This window comes from Bison bison, unplaced genomic scaffold (genome assembly GCF_000754665.1).
Source record: "Bison bison bison isolate TAMUID 2011002044 unplaced genomic scaffold, Bison_UMD1.0 scf7180017864145, whole genome shotgun sequence".
NCBI lineage: Eukaryota > Metazoa > Chordata > Mammalia > Artiodactyla > Bovidae > Bison > Bison bison.
Genome location: NW_011494717.1, coordinates 5,502,170 through 5,523,061, shown reverse-complemented (window position 1 = coordinate 5,523,061; position 20,892 = coordinate 5,502,170).

Sequence of the window (20,892 nt, the reverse complement as noted above, 5' to 3'; positions counted from 1 at the left end):
AAAAAATAAATAAAAATAAAAAGGTCCTTCTGCCAGGTACAGGAGAGTTGTGTTGGAGCAAGAAGTCATCTACGATCTAGGGCAGTGATGGTGAGATGGAGAGAGGGGATGGATGCAGAGGGAGAGGAAGGACCACAGGACTTGATCCCTGAGCTCCAGCTTCCTCCAGGCAAGGCTGATTGTCTAGGTTTTGGCGAGACATGCAGGATCCTGTTTCACTGCTCTGTGCAGGTGGCAACTCTCCAAGATGGGAGAAGAGACCTGAGCACCCAGGGGAATTCTCCAGATGTCAAGTCTTGTGCTCTGACTGCCATATACACCTCCCAATCTCTGCTTCTATTTCCACCTTCACTGAGTCTGGCTCAGACTTGGACAGCTCAGATCCAGCAGACCCAGGGAGGTGGGGGGCGGTCCATTGGCAGGAAAATCTGGGGTCAGCCCAGGACTAGAGGAGATGCATGCGATCTATTCCTAGAAAACCAGCCAAGAAAATTTGGAGGCTTTTTATGTGTGGGGTCTAGCTACAGTGCTGGAAAGAAGCCCCAGGGCAGGCCTGGGTCCCTGCCAGTCAACAGGTACAGCTTGGGTAGGCTAGGACACCAGGGACCACTCTAAGGATCTGACTAGTTTGGGTCCCTTGGCATGTTGCAGTCTGGCTTTTTATTGTCATTGTTTAGTCATTCAGTCATGTCTGATTCTAGCCAGAATTGTGTGTGACTATAGCCTGCCAGGTTCCTCTGTCCATGGGATTCTCCAGGCAAGAATACTGGGTGGGTTACCATTTTCTTCTCCAGGGGATCTTCCCAAACTAGGGACTGAAACTGTGTCTCTTGTTTGGCAGGCAGATTCTTTACCACTGAGCCACCAAGGAAGCTCCTGTATACCCCAAATTTTAGGGGCCCCTGTTACCCCCAAATTTTAAGGGTCTCTGTCATACTTCAGGGGCCCCTAGAATTTGGGAGTGTGTAAGACCCAACCCAGTGCTTGGTGGTCCATCCCAAGAGTCTTTGCCTGTAGTCTGCACCAGACTCTGGGTCTGGTAGGGGAATCTTGCTTATGATTCCAAGCTTACTTAATGCCCCTGGTGGAATCCAGACAGGTATAACCAAAGCCACCACTGAACAGAACTGGGCTGGCTGTGATGGGGGCTCTGGGGACAGCCAGAATACTAAAGGAACATCCCAGGCCTGTTAGAGCCATGGCTGCTGTTTGAGTCGTAGCTGCTGAGGCCTCCGGACTCACCTTGGCTGGGAGAGCCCTAAGGTGGGACCTAGACTTTGGTGATGGGGAGGCTAGATGGAAAACTGAAGACTGAAAATGAAAAGTGGCCCACATTTAATGCAGCACAGGGGATAGACTTCTGCCGCTCTCTTCCAGCCCACTGCCTGTTTCTTGACTCCCAGGGCTCTTAAGTGAACTATGAGCTCATGGAGGCCAGCACAGGACTGTCCAGACTGAGAGCCAGCCATCCGAGGCTGGGATTCTCCTCTGCCTCAGCCAGGCAGCTGCGCTGGGCTGTAGTTGGCTTCCCCACCCTCTCTGAGCAGACTGAGGTGGGTGTGTACTTTGTGCTTAATTATAGTGCTCATAACTAGAGAGGAGCTGCTGGGAAGCACATGTCATTTTGTTTGGGGATAATATGCACAAAGGCTGCAAAGTATCTATTAGATCGTCCCGTCCTGCCTCTGCCAGACGCGTGTCAGATCACACGTGCTTTTCTCCTGCCTGTGACTCAGGGAGGGATGGGGGCTGGGCGGACCTCCTGAAGGCTGGCAGCCCCTCTGCTTTCTCTTGAGCTCTGCTCTCCTTTTCCTCATCTATCTACTCGGGTTTTCATCCATGCATCTGGTTCTGCTGGCCTTGCTCTCGTGTCCTCCCTGTGAGCCTCGATTCTTCCAGTCCCTGTTTCTGGAGACCCCACTGTGTGGCAGGCCTGCCCCAGCTCAGTTCTGGGGGTTCAGACAGTGATACACACCCACCCATCATAGTCCAGAACAACATGAGACCTGCCCACAGATGGTTCTGATTTAAGGCTAAATATGGGTGCACCATGCAAGGAGGGAAGGGAGAGGTCACCCTGGGCTCTGCTTGTTGGGATGCTTCATGGAAGAGACAGCCTTTGAGCTGGGAGAATGTCACCAGGTGGGGAGAAGGGAGGCGCCTCGCTGGAACCTGCAGCCCCTTTCTCATCCTATTGTTAATATCCTGGTCTCCCCCACACCTTCTTGGTCACGGATTGATTCCCTCTAAATCTAACCTTTACCATCTCAGTCCTTCATATCTCCCTCTTCTCTGTCCACCTCTGGCCCATTTTAGACACAGTGGGCCAGCTGGTCAATGCTGAAGCAGAGGTGGGAATCTGGAGACGAGAGAACTTAGGGCCATAGCTATCTCCCATCTTCAGCTTCCTTACCTGCAGAATGAGGGGTGAGGGCTCATCTCTATGACCCCTTCAGGTCTGACGTTCTAGGAATTTCTAAAGCAGGGAACCACTCGGCAGAACCAGGGCCCAGAGGTGGCAGCCTTGCATCTGTTTCTTCCTCTTCTTGACTTCAGCTACCACCTCTCTCCTGACAGCTCACAGATCTGCATCTTCAGCACAGGTTCCCTGCCTGAGCAATGGAAACACACCTCCCGCTGCTCTCTGCGTGTGTCTCCGGAGGTGCCTTAAAATCAGCACATGCAAAAGGGAAGTTGCTATATTGTACACCCCCCTGGTTCACCTGCTGCCGGATATATGTGCACCACGCATTCACACACTCACATCCTTCTGGATCCTGTTACTTTCTTAAAACCATTTCACCAGGATAAAATCTCTGGAGAGCTAGACATTGTAGGGCATAGGTCTTTTGAGACCTGATGGTAGGCACATCTATCAAGACTCCCTGACTCCCCAGACACTGGACCCCAGCCAACCCTAACTGCTGAGCATACCTTTTCTGCGTCTTTGCATGAGTCCTTTCTCTGGTCTAGAAGATCACTCTCATGCCATGGTTTCTTCCAACTCATTCCTTAAAACTCAACTTGCCTCTCACCTCTGTGATGAAGCCTTCCCAGACATCACTTGTCCTAGCTGATGAATCATCGCCACTCCTTCTTTTCTATCCTTGATCTTGTGAAGGCAGTTTTGATAGCACTTCTCAATTAGTTATTATCAGTTTACTGTGATAAACAGTGGGCACCCCAACTCCCATTCATCTTTTGGCTCCAAATTTTTCTAGCATGTTGCCCAGCACTTATTGAGTGCTAAGGATTTTGTTCTTTAAATGGACCTGAGTCCTAATGATTGCCCTGTGGTGCTCACAATCCCTTGACATCATGGATCTGCCCAGAGTCAGGAGTACACCTGACTCTATACACGTGACAGCCCACCCCAGAGGACGCTACAGTGGGGAGCGGCAGTAAGTCTGTTTTCAACTTGATGCCTGCCCTGAGTTAGGTGTTAGGAGTTTTTTTTCTCAGACTGGGGTAAGCCCTTGAGCTGACCCAGTTCTGAGCATTTATCACTGAGTGTCAATGACCACGTATTCCACCTCTCCACCTTGTGCCTGGAGATGAGGGAAGAAATACAAGCTCATGTTACAAAGAGTATTTCTCTGGTTTATCAGCTCTCCCTCTCTCAGCCCACGCTCAGAACGATTTCTTAGTTCTCAGCTTTTCTTCCTCTGATCAAAGTGCCCGAGGCAGTGAGCACCAGGAGGGGAGCCCAAGCATTTCTGGCTCAGTCTTGCACTCCCCTCTTCAGCACTGTTTGAAGAACCTGTAGCCCAGAGTTCTCCAATCAGGTGGGCATGGTGGCCTAGCTGCAGAAGGGTCTCCAAGGGCTTGGTGAGGGGATGATGGCCCTGGGATACTGGGGGCTCCTGCCTTGCTTCCACCTGGATGAGATCAAGGCTGCCTGTGTCCTTCCTCGTCCATTTTTTCCCATTCTGTTCACTCAATCGCTCTTTTTCTCTCCAATGAATTCAATGCAGAAAATCCATGAGCAGGATTTCTCTCTTCAAAGGATCAAATAACCTTTCTTTTTTTTTTCCTCCCTTTAATTTTTTTTTCCCCCAAACTGCAAAAGGAAAACATGCAAACAGACTTAGAGTTAAAGGTGAGAGAAAGAAAGAAAAGTTGCTGCAAAGTAATTTCAACTTGAGAAGTAGAGCGGTTGAAACCCAGAAAAAATGTGCATTCAGCAATATGGTCCGCTCCTACAAATTAATTAACCCAGAGCGCTGTGTAATTAGTGTGCAGGGTAGGGAATTGAGCAGCTCACAATATCCCTCACCCAGTGTGGAATTACGTTTGCAAAAGAATTTCCTCTTCCTTTCCCGAGAGACTTGAGAGAGTCACCCCGTTGGTCTGGTACCAGCAGGTGCCTCACGGCTGGAGACACATGTGGGACTGGGTTTCGCCTGTGAGAAGGGGTCTTACGGCTGCATCCCCCTGATGTCTACCTTTGTACATGGCGTAGCTGGGCTGTCACAGAGGAGGCAGCCAGTCAGGTCTTCTCCTGGAGAAATAGACCCTGAGGAGACCCTTCTGCCCATGTGCTACATCTAAACTCTGAGTTCTTGCTTTTTTTTCTTTTTTCTTTTTTTAATGTTTTTTGGGGTTGATTTACAATGTTGTGTTAGTTTCAAGTGTGCAGCAAAGTTAATCACTTATACATATATGTTTGTATGCTGTGCTTAGTCGATCAGTCATGCCCAAATCTTTGCAACCCCATGGAGTGCAGGCTCCTCTGTCCATGGGGATTCTCCAGGCAAGGATATTGGAGTGGGCTGCCATGCCCTCCTCCAGTGGATCTTTCCAACCCAGGGGTCAAACCCAGGTTTCCTGCATTGCAGGTGGATTCTTTACCAGCTGAGCTACCAGGGAAGCCCATACATATAAGTATATCCACTCTTTTTTAGATTCTCATCCTGAGTAAAGTTGATGCTGGTAAAGACTGAAGGCAGGAGGAGAGGGGAATAACAGAGTATGAGATGGCATCACTGACTCAATGGACTTGAGTTTGAGCAAACTCTGGGAGATAGTGAAGGACAGGGAAGCCTGGCCTGCTGCAGTCCATGGGGTTACAAAGAGTCGGACATAATTTAGCAACTAAACAATAACTGAGTGAAGTAAGTCAGACAGAGAAAGACAAATAATCATACAATATCATTTACATGTTGAATCTAAAAAAGAGGGGGAATGGAGAGTTAGTGTCTAATGGGGACAGAGTTTCAGTTTAGGAAGGTGAAAAATTCAGGCGATGGACGATGGTGAGAGTTGCAGAATAATTGAATGTACTTAGTTCCACTGAACTGTACAAATATGATTGATTTCTATCACAATTAAAAAAAATTTAAACATTTTGAAAAGGCTACTTATGAACTTATCTACAAAATAGAAATAGAATTAAAATGTAGAAAACAAACTTAACAGTTACCAGGGTATAAGGAATGAGGGAGGGATAAATTGGGAGATTGGGATTGATGTATACATATTATTGTATATAATTAGATAACTAATTAGGATTTACTGTATAGCACAGGGGACTCTACTCAATACTCTGTAGTGGCCTATATGGGAATAGAATTCAAAAAATCAATTTCCCAATTTTGACATGAATGTGGATATTTATCACCTCTTGAGGAACTATGTAAAGTACTTGCAGGGCTGTATTTGAAGACTCTGTGACTGATACTGTCACAGGACCTTTATGGTGGGGGCATGCTTCATGGGGGTCATTGCAGGGGTTGGCTAACCACCTTTTCCCTTTTTTCTGTACACTCTTTCAGCATCTAGTAAGGCCAATGGACTTGCTATAAATTTAATGTTTTTGTCTCCCAAATTCGTTAACCCTAATTCTCAGTGTAATGGCATTTGCAGACAGGCCTTTGAGAGGTAATTAGTTCATAAGGGTGGAGCCCTCACGAATGGAATTAGTGCCTTAAAAAGAAGAGATATGAGAGAGGCGATCTCTTTCTGCCATGTGAGTGTAAAACAGGAAGTTAGCTCTCTGCAAGCATTTCTTCACTAGACACTGACCTTGATCTTGAGCTTCCAGGCTGCAGAACTGTGAGAAATCTGTGTCTGTTGTATAAGCCATTCAGTCTGTGGTATTTTGTTATAACAACCCAGACTAAGACAGGACTCATCCTCAGAGTGCTTTTAAATGCACAAAATAAAATATATAGGATTACAAAGGAAACTAATAATATTGACATACAGTTATCAAAATACAAATAAAACAGATATGTGGTATAGTCATATATGTGCTTCTTTGCTATTAACTCATTAAAAAGCAGGATCTACTTATGGGTTGAATAACTGACATGTCATAAATAAATAATATTTTGAGAAATCTGCAACAATCATACTAAAATAACTGATTTCTACCATTGACAAATCATGTGTATGTGTTTGTGTCCTCAGTCTGACTCTTTGTGACCCCATGGATTACAGTCTGCCAGGCTCCTCTGTCCATGGGATTTTCCAGGCAAGAGTACTGGAGTGGGGTGCCATTTCCTTCCCCAGGGGATCTTCCTGACCCAGGGACCAAACCTGAGTCACTTGCATCTCCTGGATTGGCAGGTGGAGTTTTTACCACTAGCACCGCCTGGGAAGCCTGTTCACAAATCATAGCATTGCTAAAATAACTGTGGTTTATTGCCCACTTTTGTCACTGAAGGAAATGCTATAGTTCAACTAGAGACTAGTGAAAAAGCAGACAGACATTTTCCCCATCTGAGTTCATTGACCTTCTGACTTCTGTCCATGGGCCTCTGGATGAGTTTCTGCTGATGAATAAATGGGTTTCTTAGGAAAATGATGGAAACATTGATGACATCTACTGAGTCCTTCTGTAAATTCCTCTGCTTGTGGGGGTTCTTTGTCCCTCTCTGAAGGGGAACTGAAGGACCGATTTCTTGGAGTCAGGTGTCACTGAGGGTTGTTGCTAAGGACTTGGAGAAGCGAAAAGACAGAGATGATAAGGGAAACATCACTATGACTTGTGCATGTTAAGAATCGCTGGGTTGGTGGCCTGTGCTGTGAGCAGAGGGGTGAGAGTGGACGTGTGCATGGCCAAGGAAGGATGTAGGGCCACGTGCTTCCCAGGGGGGAAGCCTGGATGCCTAAGGGGTAAACTGGCGAAAGGGAAGTAGTGTGAGGCTAGACAGGGTACAGGGAGTGGGTGCTGGGGCATCTTGGCTCTTCAAGGCAGGCTACCTCTTTGGGCTGTGGGCAACTAGGGGCTCTCTGAAGCTCATCAGGATAAAGGACCCTAGACTTGTGTTGCAGGCATATGGACTCTCAGATGCACCGAATCACATGGTTTGAAGCCCTGCTCGTCTATCAGGTATCCACGAGCCAGGTTTCAGCATTATCACTGTACTTAAATCATTTTCACCTACAGGTCATTCACTTCCTCCACAGCTCCTTCCAGATTCAGGCTTCATGAACAGACATTTGTAAGTTGGTTCTCATTTGCCATCTATTCAGTGCTATGATAACTGAAATCATCTCTGAACAGGAAAATATTTTTATCTGTCTTAGTTGCTATTCAGAGGACCTGGGGTGGGCTACTGAACTTCTTTTTTTTTTTTTTTTTTTGAACTTCTGTACTTGAGAAAGATAAGTTGCTCCAGGTAATGTTTAATTTTACTAAAGAAAAAAAATCCCAAAATGACTTTTCCCCTTAAGTTAATAGTTTTTGTCCTTGAAAACAAAGCTGACACAATACAGGTGAATAATACCTTGAAGTCTTTGTTCTCTGGGCTGAGTCTCAGAGCTGAATGCATCAGACAGGGCGCTAAAACTTGCAGGCAGAGGTATAGAATCCCAATCTCTACCTTTTAACATGAATCCGGGCTCTTCTAGATACCAGGCCAACCACGTGCCCCTCTGGAGACCTCATGGTGAGAGATGAGAATAGATGAGAATCCCTGTTGCATATTAAAAACTATTGTGACTTCCCTGGTAGTCCAGTGGTTAAGAATCGACTGCCAGTGCAGGGGACAGGGGTTCGATCCCTGACCTGGGAAGGTACACGCCGCAGAGCAACCGGTGTGCTACAACTACTTGGCCTGTGCTCCACAAGAGAGACCACTGCAATGAGAAACCTGTGCACCGCAACTAGAGGGTAGCACCCGCTCGCTGTAACTAGAAAAACCCGCTTACAGCAACGAAGACCCCTGCGCAGCCAGAAAAAAATGAATGTTAGTTATATTGTATTTTTTTTTTGTACAAAGTCTTCAAAATTTGGTATGCATTTTATACTGACAGCACATCCCAGTTGAGATTTGCCTCATTTCAAGTGTTTTGTGGTCACATGTAGTGAGTGTCTGCCACACTGGATAGTGCTTCTCTCTCTCTCTCTTTCTCCCTCTGTAATAAAATGTAGTTGACACTCAATATTATGTTAGTTTCAGGTGTGCCGCATAATGATTTGATGTCTACATACATTACATAATGACCATCACAGTAAGTCTAGTAATCCTACTGTCCCTGTACAAAGTTATTACAATTTTAGTGACCACATAGTGAAAAGGAAAAATGTTAGTTGCTCAGTCATGTCTGACTCTTTGTGACCCTATGGACTGTATCCTACCAGGCTCCTCTGTCCATGGATTTCTCCAGGCAAGAATACTGGAGTGGGTAGCCATTCCCTTCTTCAGGGGATATTCCCGACCTAGGGATTGAACCCAGGTCTCCTGCATTGCAGGCAGATTCTTTACCATCTCAGCCACCAGGGAAGTCCATTGGCCACATTCCTTATGTATATTACATCCCTGTGACTTACGGGATTCCCAGGTGGCTCAGTGGTAAAGAATCCACCTGCCAATGCAGGAGATGTGGATTTGATCCCTGGGTCGGGAAGATCCCCTGCAGGAGGAAATGGCAACCAACTCCAGTGTTCTTGCTGGGAAAATCCCATGGACAGAGGAGCCTAGCAGGCCACAGTCTGTGGGGTCGCAAAGAGTCGGACATCACCGAGCAACTGAGCATGACTTACTTTTTATATAACTGGAGGTTTGTGCCTCTAAATTCCCCTTGCCTATTTTCTCCTATCACCCACCTCCATTCTGGCATCCACCAGCGTGTCCTCTGTAGCTATGAATCTGTTTGTCTGTTCTGTGGGGAGCTCTTCCCTGGGACTAGCTTTTCACCATGAGCTGTGTGTGCCGCTCCCTGGCTAATCTGTCCATGGGTCTCAGAGGTTGATCTGTTAGAGCAATGTTGTTGTTGTTGTTTGGTCGCTAAGTTGTGTCCAACTCTTCATGACCCCATGGACTGCAGCTCACCAGGCCTCCCTGTCTCTCACTATCTCCCGGAGTTTGCCCAAGTTTGAGTCCATTGAATCGGCGATGTTATCCATCCTGTTAGAACAGTGGCTCCAGACAGAGGTGCAATGTGATGCAAGGACCCGGGAAGAAGCTCAGTGGAAGGCAGAGGCATCCATGGCATGAATCCTTTTTCACAAAAGAGAGTGACTTGAGATTACCATCCCCTTGAGAAATTGGAAGGTGCTCCTCCTGGGGATGCTCAGATGCTCTGAGACCTGGAAAGGTGTCTTCCTGAAGGCTGACACACACAGAGCTGCACGGAGCAGAGGTGGGAGATCTGCTCGTTCGTAGATGCTGTGGGTGAAGCAGCCACGCCTGTAATGCCAAGACCTTGGCAGGAAGAGAAGGGAAAAGCCAGTTTCTCCAACTTTCTCTAATAGCTTCTGGGTCATTGCTCCTCTGGTATTGGGTTGATAATCCTGTTGTTTACCTATTTGCTTGTATTCCATTGTGTTCCTTAAGTGGACTAGACACAGTTCACAAAGATAGTTGGATTATGGCGTGATGACATAAAAATGACAAAAAACGAAGCATAATAGATGGAAGAATAGGAAAGATGAATGGAACTAGGTGTGAGGTTGGTTCAAAATATACATCTCTGAATGGCCCACCTATTTGCTAGAGATGGGCTATATTGATCTGAGTCTCAGCTGTTCAACAGCCAAGGCAAAGGGAGGCACAATAAGTGACATGAATCACAGCACAGGAAATGAAAACAAACAGGAGCTGAGTTGGCACAAAGCCACACTGTAGGGCAAGGAAGTGAGGACATAGGACAGAGCACAGTGGAAACCATACCTGTGACACCAAAATCCTATCACATCCTCAGAGCGATGTTCCTCCTGAGTTCTTGAAAACAAGCTTCATCAGGCCCAAGCTTCCAACCTCAGTAGTAGCATCTTATACTCATGGGTATTGAATCTGAGTGTTGCTCTTCTGTCTGTTTAGACTAAGGGTGCACCTCCTTGCTTTTCTAGAGAAGCCATTCTGCAGAGCCCACCTTATGCTCTCCTGACACTGGGCTCTCAGATGGACTGCTTAGTCTGGATCCATTTAAGAGATTAGACAGAGCCACACATTTCCACAGCAGGGAAAGATCACCAGTGACTGTTTCCTTCCCTGCTGGGTGCATGAATACTTTTCCCAGACTTCTTTGCAGCCAGGCGTGGTCTTGACCCTGAGCTTGAGCAGAAGTGATATTCATCACTTCTGAGCTGAAATAGTTGGGAAGTAAATGCATTCTTTCCATACTCCTCATCTGCTGGCTGAAAAATGAAGGCTACAAGGGTCCAGAGGAAGATGGAGCCCCAGGAAGGAAGAAGCCCAGGCTACTGAGGGTCTGGTGGAAGACACCCAACCAGAACACCTTCCCTGGACTGTGATCTGCACAAGGACCAACTCCTCTTGTGTCAAGGCACTAGGATGTCTGGATTTGTCTGTTAGAGTAGCTAGCATTATTTGAACTAATACAGTTCTCCTTGGGAAATGCTCTCTAAACACAATTCCTCTCCACCAAGAGGAGTTGAAATGTTTGAGTGACACCAAGTTCAAGGTTACGTTCCCTGACAACTACTAAGAGTGCAAATATTCTCTGTTGCAGGGAAGTGGGTAGGTGTAAAACCTTATGTTTTAATAGTCACCCAAGGTGGGAGTAAGATGAACACACTCTTGTCAAAATCGTGTCACCTTACAAGAACTCCTGCCTGAATAGAAAGCTTGTACCTGTGTGTAAGACCAAGATTCTCCTCAGAAAGTCACTTTGGATCCGTCTTAGCACACAGTGAAAATGGTAACCAAGGCCACACGATTTCATACAGTATAATCTGCTGTAGTATTTTAACCTGAAAAAAAATTTAAATGGCTATATAACCCTTTGACTGCTGCAGCCCTTGTAAACAAAACAGAACTTGGACAGTCAACTTGGCCAAGTCTCCTTCTCACTCTGGGCTTTAGTTTGCAGGCATGACCAATGACAACTGTATGTGGTGGGCCAGAACTACAATTGATAATGTATGTGTACAATGCCAAACAAAAACTCTCTGCAGCACACATCTGTAGCACGTCGATAGGAACTCTAATTCTGTCCCCATCATTCTTACATGGTGTAAGCACTAAGCACCAGCTATGGTGGCAGAACAAACATTTCCAGGTGCCACACACATTACACAAGGTGGTTGGTGGTTTAGTTGCTAATTTGTGTCCGGCTTTTGCTACCCCACGGACTGTAGCCCACACAGCTCTTTTGTCCATGGGATTTTCCAGGTAAGAATTCTGGAGTGGGTTGCCATTTCCTTCTCTACAGGATCTTCCCAACCCAGGGGCTTCCCAACCATGATTCCTGCATTGCAGGCAGATTCTTTACCTGGGAAGTCCATCACATAAGGTGAGACACTTGTAATATTTATGGACCAAGTCCTGGGGGACAAAGCCAGGAGGAAAGGGTAGTCCCTGATTCTCCCTGAGAAGAACTGCAGGTCTGCAGTTACATTCAGAGATCGTGGAGGCTGGGTGGTTATGCCACCATCACATTAGATGTTGCGGAAGGATCCAGGTTTGTGAGCCTGGCTGGTGTGCATGGCAACTTTCTTCCTGATGGGTCTTTAGTGACGAGTCATCTGCAGAGCTTTGTGATTTGTCCAGGAATGAGCTCATAAGGGCTCCAGATTAGTGACCAGACAAACAGCATTGAAAGAGCCAAGTGCTGAGACGGGTCTGGGCTCCTTGCTTGGGCCACAGTGTGGCCTGTGTAGCCAATGTCCTCACTTGCTCCCACTGTGTGGCCTGTGTAGCCGATGTCCACCCAAGGGACACAGATACCCTGGATTTCCAACTTCACCCAGGCTGCATGGGACCTGGCTCCTTTGTGCCTATAGCAGGTAAAGCCAAACTCTGGCTAAAGGGTGAAAAAATCACAATGAAAAACCCAGATCTGATTTATTTATTTACTCTCAGTTGATGTCTTGGGCTTCCTTGGTGATTCAGATGGTAAAGAATCTGCCTGCAATGCAGGAGACTAGGGTTCAATTCCTACGTTGGGAAGACCCCCTGAAGAAGGGAACTGCTACCCACTCCAGTATTCTGGCCTGGAGAATTCCTTGGATAGAGGAGCCTGACCTGTCTACAATCTGTGGGGTTGCAGAGTCAGATATGACTGAGTGAGTTTCACTTCACTTCGATGTCTTAAATCATCCTGGAATCGAGCTCTACCATTTTGCTCTTCCAAAAAGGTGAAGGAAGAATATGAGAAGATGCTCCCTCACTATAGAGGTTGGGTGGCTGCAAAACTTGAGTCCTGAGGGCTGTGGGATCTGTAGTCCAAGTGCCTTATACTCAAACCTGGGCTGTGACTGGGGACTGCTATGAGACAGAGGGCCTTTGTCACTTTGTAATTCACTGTCCATCTATCCTTCTCCACTGGCAGGACCGTGAAGACACACGTGTCCAATTATGAGGATGCTCTAGGAAGTTGTCAGGCAGTGCCTGTAAAACTTTTCATGTGCCTATGAAACACCTGGGCATCAAGATTCTCCCTTTCTTTCTTTTTATAAAAAAAAAAAACCTATTTATTTACTTATTGGCTATGCTGGATCGTCGCTGTTGGTGGGCTTTTCTCTAGCTGTGGCAAGCAAGGGCTCTTGCAGTGCGTGGCCTTCTCATCGCAGTGGCTTCTCTTGTTGCAGAGCACGGGCTCTAGGTACTTGGGCTTCAGTAGTTGCAGCACGTGGGCTCAGTAGTTGTGGCTCCCAGGCTCTGGAGCACAGGCTCGGTAGTTGTGGCACATGGGTTTAGTTGTTCCATGGCTATGGGATCCTCCTGGATCAAGGACTGAACCCACGTCTCCTGCACTGGCAGGCAGATTCTTTGCCACTGACCACTAGGGAAGCCCAAAGATCCTGCATTTCTAACTAACCTCCTGGTGAGGTTGATGCTGCCCGGAGGACCCCACCTGAGTAGGAGGGTCCCATGGGTCATGCCATGTGTGGAGTGATATTTGGACAAGCAGTGCTTCTGGGCAGCTCCCTAGAGCCTGCCATGGAGGCTGGAAGAATCTGTGATGAGAAGGGTCTGAGTGTTGTCTCAGGAAGAAGAAAATGTCTGGGAGGATGGTTGCCCGGGGCCTGCGAAGAACACCCCTCCTGGGCCTCCATCTATTTACCTTGACTTTGTGCTTTCCATCTTTGCTTTTACAAATTAGGAAAAAGTGCAAGTGTTAGTAGCTCAGTCAGCTCTTTGTGATACCCTGGACTGTGATCCACCAGGCTCCTCTGTCCATGTAATTCTCCCAGCAAGAATACTGGAGTGGGTTGCCATTCCCTTCTTGAGGGGATCTTCCCCACCCGGGAATCAAACTGGGTCTGTGTTGCGGGCAGATTGTTTACCTTCTGAGCCACCAGGGAAGCCCTGAATGGGCCTCATTATACCTCACATCTGAGCTAGGCATTTACCAATCTGAGAATATAAGCAAACTGGCAGAAGGCATCTGATAGAAAGCCCAGCTGCGGGGTAGGGGGCTGGAGTACATCCTCGGCCCTTTGCTCCCTATCAGGCATCTCAGGTCAAAGCCTAGCTCAGCCTGGTCCTCCCCATCCTCCTGGGATGCAGAGGAGGAGGAGGCCTCCACTCTTGAAGAGGCTTGGCTTCTTGTATCCTGACACGTGCATGTTTTCTGTTTTATAGGAAGAAATGTGTCTTGGCTGGAGGCCCACGTTTCGTTCCAGCACATCCTTTTTACCAAAAGAGCCGTCCCTGGAGCTGCCAACAGTGTTTACAAGAAAACCATCCAATAATAGTTTGGATCTGGGAGCGTGGCCTGACCACAGACGTGGCCTTCCCCACCCTGAGAACCAACCATCAGGAAGCCTGGCACATGGTATAGTGTCTTTATTTCTACTCCAAAATGTAAAAAATGTAAAGCTGGTTTCTTTCTTTCTTTTTTTTTCTTTCCAGCTGGGAAAACTCCTGTCAGTGGATGCAGTGTCCTTTCCAGATTCAATATTATGCAAACTGCATATCGGCAAATGGAGTAAACAAATATGTCCATGGAGCCTCCTGATGCATGGAGAGACGGGGCTGGGAGAGATGGGCCTGTCCCAGAACAGAGATGCAGATCCGTCGGTCTGCGTGTGAGCTGCTCAAACTGCCGCTCAGCCAGCTCTGTCGCCATCTCTCTCCTTCAGAACAGAGTCAGAGACTGAGATGATGCACCACCCGGACAGTGGATGCCCAGCAGCAGGGGCGTAGCTGAAGTCACAGACAGACCTAGGGTGGCTGCAGGCCAGACTGGAGCTCTCATCGACTGGGGTGGGGGGTTCACCACCCAGCCAGTCCTGCGCTGGCTCTAAGCCCCACCGTCTTCAGGCCCGCCCAAGGGAAGGCAGAGAAGTTGAGTTTTCAGCTCCATCTCCCCTGTCTGGCAGGCTGAGCAGGAGGCAGTACCCCATATGGCATGTTTCTGGCAGAGAGACCTTGGTCAAGTCCCTTTCGAACCATGGGCTTTAGTTTCCAGGCATGTAGAGTTTTAATATGGGTGTGATGGGTCTGGGCTGGCTTCAGTTCTGCACTTCCAGAGTGTAGGATGCTTCTGTGTGATGCCGGATCCCAACACGCTCCCGTGGCAATAACTCAGGGAGATTAAGTGCCTTTTAAATGTTCCCTTCTAAGAAGATGAGGAAACAGATTTAAGGGGATTAGACTGTTCTATTGAAAGGTGGGCAGAGAGTAAGTGGAAAAGCTAGCATTTAGACCTAGGCCGTCTTTTCAGAAATCCCATACTGTCTTTTTTTGCAAAAATAGCATCATGCTTCCACAAACACCTGTGGATTCAGAAACCAACCCCACAAACAAACAAAACCAAGGGACAAGGAGCACCCAAAGGGTCCATCATCAAAGTCAGAAATGAAATTTTCATCCATCTCTCCTCCATGTATCGCCTCCCCTGCCCTGGCTGGTTGAATGTTTTCTCCTGTAGCTTCTGTCCTCTTTGTCTGTGGTGGGGTAACGGTGGGGGCAGGGCAGGTGAGAAGATGCCTGTATGCCCTTTTGGGTGAGCTGTATTTCCCACATTTTTTGTTTTTGTTTTTTTTTTTGGGAGGGGGCAAGCAGAAATTGGCCTGTCCTATGCTCGTTTACAATGAAGCAAGAGTCCCTTCTCGCCATTAACTACCCCATGGAGTTTGGTGTCACAGAAATAGTTGCTCAGGCAGACTAGGTTCAGTTGCTACCAAATACACTTGAAGTCTCAGAATTACTGAGAACAGAGATTTGCAGCCACGCTCTCTGGATCCCTGATAAATCAGGCATGTCTGTCCATATTGTTTCAGAAGGGAGATGTGTTCTCAGGTGTTCAGAGGAAATGGCCCCGTACCCAGTTTCATGTCCCGAACCAGGGTCCCTGGTGCCTGGGATGCTGTATTGCTGAGCAGATGGCAGTGTCACGGGCATGCTTCTGGTGGAGACAAGATGGAGATAAAACCGCATACCCCCTCACGTTGACAGCTTTGGAAAGTCTCTGCCAGCTCTTCCAGAGAAGGTGCTGGGGTGGGAGGTCACTCAGGGCACAGGAGGAACAACCCAGGCCAGAGCTTCATGCGTTCAGCAGGTTGTGGATAAATTGGTTATCGGTGATCCGATTTCTGGCACCTAGCATATATCTGATATTTCATGTGGGTTTTGATCATTTTTTTAATTTTTAAAAATTAAAGTATAATTGTTTTGCAGTGTTGTGTTAGTTTCTGCTGTACAACAGTGTGAATCAGTTATAAGTACATATGTATCCCCTCCCTCTTAAGGGTTTTTATTACTGACTTGAGGAAGTTTTCAAATATTTCATCTTTGTAGAGTCTTATCAACTCCATTCTTCCTGGTGGGCAAGTGGAGAAATAAATTAACCAAAATATTCTCTGACCAATCACTATGCCCATTTGGTGATTAGATGTCCCAAGAATATCCCAGGTAATGCATTTGGAGGGTTATTGTCAGCCTCACTGTTTTTCTTCTCCCTCTCTCACTCTCAACCCTTCTGAAATACAGGATAGGGACCCTCATAACAGAATTATGCCAATGAATGTGTTTTATAAGTGGTTAATATGTGCAGCTGGTAAACTTACTTTCCTCACTGTACTGCCAAAGTTTGTGGTCTTTTGCACCTTTTTTTGTGGCTTACCATGGCAGAATATGTGGTGGATGTGCCCCACTCTGCTGTATGTTAGCTGCTTGGAGATAGATGGCTTTTCAACTCTGTGTCCATGCTTCTCCCATGCACACAGCATGTGGCAGACAGATACTGAGGTAAATGACTCTCCATGGTCCCTGTCTCCTATTCATGTCCTGTATAAAACCTTCCCTCTGAGTGTGGGGGGACCAGACTAGCTTCTAACCCATTGAATATGGCAAAAATGACGAATGTCATTCCTATGATGACATTGCATTATACCAGACTTCGTCTTACTAGTGAATTCATTCACTGTTTTGATCGAGTAAATGGTCATGTTGGGAAAGTCCACATGGGCTTCTCTGTATGGTGGGTGACTTCTAAGAGCTCAGGGCAGCCTCCAACCATTAGCCATCAAAAATTGGGGCTCTCAGTCCTACAGCCACAGGAAATAAATTCTTCTAGTAATCTGAGTGAGCGTGGAGTCAGGTTCTTCCCCAGTCAAGCTTTTGGATGAGAACACTGCCTGGTTAAAACCACAAATGCAGCCTTGTGAGATCCTGAGCAGATGACTCAGCTAGACCACACCCAGACTCTTGACCTGCAGCAACAGTCAGATAATAAATGTGTACTGTTTAAAGTTGCCAAGTTTGTGATAATCTGTTATGCAGTTGTTAAAAATGGATACCGCACACTCAGAATTTCCTGGCCACATGCATTGTGAGAGCAATTCAGTGCTGTTCCTCTGAAATCTCCTGTCTGTCATCTAAGACATGACCTCTGCATGCTCTTGAAAATGAGAAACTAGGTGATTTCCTGGAGAGTAACAACAAATACCCCTGGACTTAGGTTGGTAGTTGTAACATCTGTGTCTCTAGCTGATGTCCTTCCGGAATTCCAGACCCTAGTGCCTGCTCATATATCTTTACTTGGTAGTTACCCTTCAAAATAAAAATGTCCCAAACTCAACTCTTCATTCTCCAAATAATTTTCTACTTTGCCACTGCTTTTTTGCCTTAAGAAAAGGCACACCACCCTCGTCACCTTAGATCCTCACATCTTCCCAAAAGTTCCCTTGGGATGGCCCTCAGATCAGAGTTCCAACTTTATGTCTGGGGCGGAGAGACACTGCAAGGATCTGTAATCTCTGGGCCTTTGTAAATTGTCCCTTGGGCTTCCAGGGGTGTGGGTGGGTGGTGGAGGCATTGTCCCATCTCCAGGGCCAAAATGATTCTTTCATCTGGAAGGCAAAAAGTCCCAAGCTCCAGGCCAGGATAATAAACCAGACAAATTGAAAAGGTACTGAGTCCTGGAGGCTCTCAGGGTTTTTCTCAGGTTTGCTCCACACAGTCCTATATTCTCTGCCAGGTATATGTGATTCCCTTCCTTGCCTTCCCAGTCTATTAAATCTATAAGCTATTAAGAATTCAGAGAAACTGTATATAAATTTCCTCCTATATTAAATGACACTAAAGTTAACATCCAAAATTACCAAAAGGTTTATTTGATAGGGAACATTCTCACTTCCTTACAAAGTCTCAGTGTCGATGCCACCATCCTTGACAAGTATAGGTTAACATGTCCCTCTGTCTCAGCAATATTTGTCAAGATGAAGAGTCCTACCAGTTGCATTGTCAAATGCTTCTAATGAAAAGGGTATATCTTTTCAGATACGAAAAGGCAGAGGTGCAGAAACAGACGCTGTGCATGTCCCTGCAAGAGTGATACAAGATGACTGAGAAATGTCATCTGAGAGAAGGGGAAGAACCAGCCCTACATTAAAAAGGTAAAGAAATAGAAGAAAAAGAAATCATGAAGTCAGTGTGTAATTATAGTTGATGCATATATTGTGTTTTATAATGCCACCTGACCTGCCTCTTGAGAAATCTGTATGCAGGTCAGAAAGCAACAGTTAGAAATGGACGTGGAACAACAGACTGGTTCCAATAGGAAAAGCCATACGTCAAGGCTGTATATTGTCACCCTGCTTATTTAACTTGTATGCAGAGTACACCAGGAGAAACGCTGGGCTGGATGAAGCACAAGCTGAAATCAAGATTGCCAGGAGAAATATCAATAACCTCAGATATGCAGATGACACCACCCTTATGGCAGAAAGTGAAGAAGAACTAAAGAGCCTCTTGATGAGAGTGAAAGAGGAGAGTATAAAAGTTGGCTTAAAGCTCAACATTCAGAAAACTAAGATCATGGCATCTGGTCCCATCACTCCATGGCAAATAGATGAGGAAACAGTGGCTGACTTTATTTTTTTGGGCTCCAAAATCACTGCAGATGGTGACCACAGCCATGGAATTGAAAGATGCTTACTTCCTGGAGGGAAAGTTATGATCAACCTAGGCAGCATATTAAAAAGCAGACACATTACTTTGCCAACAAAGGTCCGTCTCATCAAGGCTATGGTTTTTCCATTGGTCATGTATGGATGTGAGAGTGGGACTGTAAAGAAAGCTGAATGTCTAAGAATTGATGCTTTTGAACTGTGGTGTTGGAGAAGAGTCTTGAGAGTCCCTTGGACTGCAAGGAGATCCAACCAGTCCATCCTAAATGAGATCAGTCCTGGGTGTTCATTGAAAGGACTGATGTTGAAGCTGAAACTCCAATCCTTTGGCCACCTGATGCGAAGAACTGACTCACTGGAAAAGATCCTGATGTTGGGAAAGATTGAAAGTAGGAGAAGGGGATGCCAGAGGATGAGATGGTTGGATGGAATCACTGACTCAATGGAGATGAGTTTGAGTGAACTCTGGGAGTTGGTGATGGACAGGGAGGCCTGGCGTGCTGCAGTCGGACACGACTGAGTGACTAAACTTCTGAACTGAATTCAGTGCTTGGATGATTAAGCAAAGAAACATCAGGATAGGAAACCTAAGATGGAGCCAGAAGCAAGGTCATTGCTGAACATGTATGCTGTGAGCTCTACCATACTTGATGGATGTGGACATTGGGTCCTCAACAGCCACTGCAGACTAGCAGTCTGGTGAGTCCTGTAAATTGTTCAGTTATGGGACAAGCTGGGCACCAGTGCAGACCAGTGTTCTCTGAGAACATCTTTGCTTCTTCCCTAAACGGTTGTCAAAGGAGAAGCTAAAACCACTTTAAACTATTTGTTTATAAAAATGTCTTACATTTTATGTGCAATTTATTCTTGAGTATATTATATATTTTGCGGACATTTGAGATTTATTTTCCCATTTTATTCTCTGTCTGATGCTGGCATAGAAAGTAGTCATTAATTTCTAAATAATTATTTTTAAAAATGTCTAATAACTTCTCATCTACACAGTCATCTAATCCTCAAACAGTAATAATTGCACCTTCTTATTTCTTGTGACTAAAGATTTTGTCTTTTCTTTTACCGTATTACACTGTCTAGAAGAGCACTACCCAATAGAAATATAACACTTGGTAAAAGAAAGTAAACAGAAACATGAAAAATTATTTCAATAATATATTGTTTATTTTCTAAAAAAATTTTTGTTGGGGTATAGTTGATTTACAATGTTGTATTAGTTTCAGATGTACAGCAAAGTGATTCTGTTGTATGTATATCCATTTTTTTTAGATTCTTTTCCAGCATCAGATCAGATCAGATCAGTTGCTCAGTCGTGTCCGACTCTTTGCGACCCCATGAATCACAGCACACCAGGCCTCCCTGTCCATCACCAACTCCCGGAGTTCACTGAGAGGCACGTCCATCGAGTCAGTGATGCCATCCAGCCATCTCATCCTCTGTCGTCCCCTTCTCCTCCTGCCCCCAATCCCTCCAGCATCAGCGTCTTTTCCAATGAGTCAACTCTTCGCATGAGGTGGCCAAAGTACTGGAGTTTCAGCTTTAGCATCATTCCTTCCAAAGAAATCCCAAGGCTGATCTCCTTCAGAATTGAATGGTTTGGATCTCCTTGCAGTCCAAGGGACTCTCAAGAGTCTTCTCCAACACCACAGTTCAAAAGCATCAATTCTTTGGCACTCAGCCTTCTTCACCGTCCAACTCTCACATCCATACATGACCACAGGAAAAACCATAGCCTTGACTAGACAAACCTTTGTTGGCAAAGTAATGTGGTCATAACTTTCCTTCCAAGGAGTAAGTTTCTTTTAATTTCATGGCTACAGTCACCATATGTAGTGATTTTGGAGCCCAAAAAAATAAAGTCTGACACTGTTTCCAGTGTGTCCCCATCTATTTCCCATGAAGTGGTGGGACCGGATGCCATGATCTTTGTTATCTGAATGTTGAGCTTTAAGCCAACTTTTTCACTCTCCACTTTCACTTTCATCAAGAGGCTTTTTAGTTTCTCTTCACTTTCTGCCATAAGGGTGGTGTCATCTGCATATCTGAGGTTATTGGTATTTCTCCTGGCAATCTTGATTCCCGGTTGTGTTTCTTCCAGTCCAGCG